Source organism: Crocodylus siamensis, chromosome 3 (assembly GCF_052110815.1).
Source record: "Crocodylus siamensis isolate JL-2025a chromosome 3, ASM5211081v1, whole genome shotgun sequence".
NCBI lineage: Eukaryota > Metazoa > Chordata > Crocodylia > Crocodylidae > Crocodylus > Crocodylus siamensis.
In genome coordinates, this window is record NC_143397.1 from 190,110,352 (window position 1) to 190,112,162 (window position 1,811).

Below are 1,811 nucleotides of genomic sequence, written 5' to 3' on the forward strand. Positions count from 1 at the left end.
CTGGACAGTCTAGCTTTTTATGTTATAGCCCAGGGGCTTTGTGTTTTTGTGTTCTCTGTTTTGACCAGAGGGACGGGTGAGGCTATTGGGGGTTGGAGGAGGCCTCATAGGGGCTCCACGGTAGCGTGGGGACCCTGGCGCCAGGGAGGGCGTGGCATTTTGGGATGCATTGACCCCAGCCCCAGAGAAAGAGGACCACGAGGAGTGAGAAGCCCCAGAGCAAAGGGGGAGTGAGAAGCCCTGGAGAGAGAAGGCCGCCAGAAGCCCCAGAGCGAGGGGGCAGCGTGAGGCCCTAGAGCAAGGGGGCAATGAGCAGCCTCAGGGAAGTCAAGGAGAGGGCCAAAGCACATCAGGGCCCTGGTTAAAACCACATCAGTACCATTTGCAAAGCTTGGAGTGTGGTGTAGGGGAGGAAAAGGAACCACAGATAGTGCCCCCTGGCATCAGGGCGCATAAAGTGGGCAGCCTCCCACTAATTACATCAAGTACTTAATCAATTAAGATCAAGGCATGGCAGGAGAGTAAGCAGGCGGTTGGCCCACAACAGGAGGGCGGAGTCACCAATAGAAGGGCTCCAGTAGTAATACTCCTGTCACAATACCCATAGATATAAACTTAGGCACTTGCATGATCACATAGCAGCTAAGAAGGGTATCTTGAGGACCTAAACACTGTACTTAGTTACCTAAAATAACAGCTAGGCACCAAACCCTCTTTGCTTCTGGTTCACTAACTTGACACAATTAAAACTTTTTGCATAATCTCCCTACCTGTTGCTGCCGTTCATACTCAAGCAAGGTTCCACAGAAATCATCAGAAATCTTGCTTGGGTAAAAACTGGAGGAATGGGCCCTGGATACAACATAGGAAAAATCTGTAATCAACCAAATGACTTCCAGTTATACAGACAGCTGTAAATTAAATATGCAACATTAATGACAATCTATTAGCAACCATTTTTTTTTATTTTTTTTTTTACTATGAATGTTAGGAGGACTGTTATTGAAGTACATGCATCTTGAATGTTATAATTAACTAGCAAAGAACCCATTCTTTGTTTTTTGGTTGGTTTTTTTTGGTTGTTATGTTTCCTTGCACCGTTCTGCTGTTTCTTTATTACTTTCTGTCGCTCTTATGCCTGCATGTCTTAGACAATTTTCCACAAGATGTTCCACCTTTTCAACATTAATTTCTTTAGCTCTTGAGGCAGCATTTCTTATGTGACTTTCGGTTGGTTTTGAAGCAGCATTTCTTCTATGACTATTTGCAAGATGTAGTGCCTTCCCTTCATAACTTTCTTGCAATTTTATATTTTGCATCTTTTTCTCGATACCTGAAATGCCATTAAGAGTTGAAGTCCTTTTCCTTGGCACTTTCTGTATTCAATTTTATGCAGAGCAAATTGATAAACAGTGGGGAAAAAGGGAGGAAAAGAAACCCTGAACCAATGGCTAGAGGGCTATGGTTGCCAAATGGTGGAAGCAGCTTTGTTTGAAAATGGTACGCAAAGACATGAATAATGACTGTTTAACTGAATTGACTGCATCCAAAATGGCGTGGTACCAGTTTGCTATCTGAGAAGCGAAGTAATCCCAGTCACTGGAAGCCCCAAAAAAGGTCAAGTGAAAAATAACCCATCTATAATTTTCCTCAGGTGACATTCAGTGATCTTGGAAGGTTTAAAGTAGATGGGACCAGCCATTCTCAAGTTATAAGCGAACATACATACATACATACATACATTTATACAGACAGACGTACACTTCATTTGATATAGATATATAGATGAGCCACTAAATAGGTGAAATTTT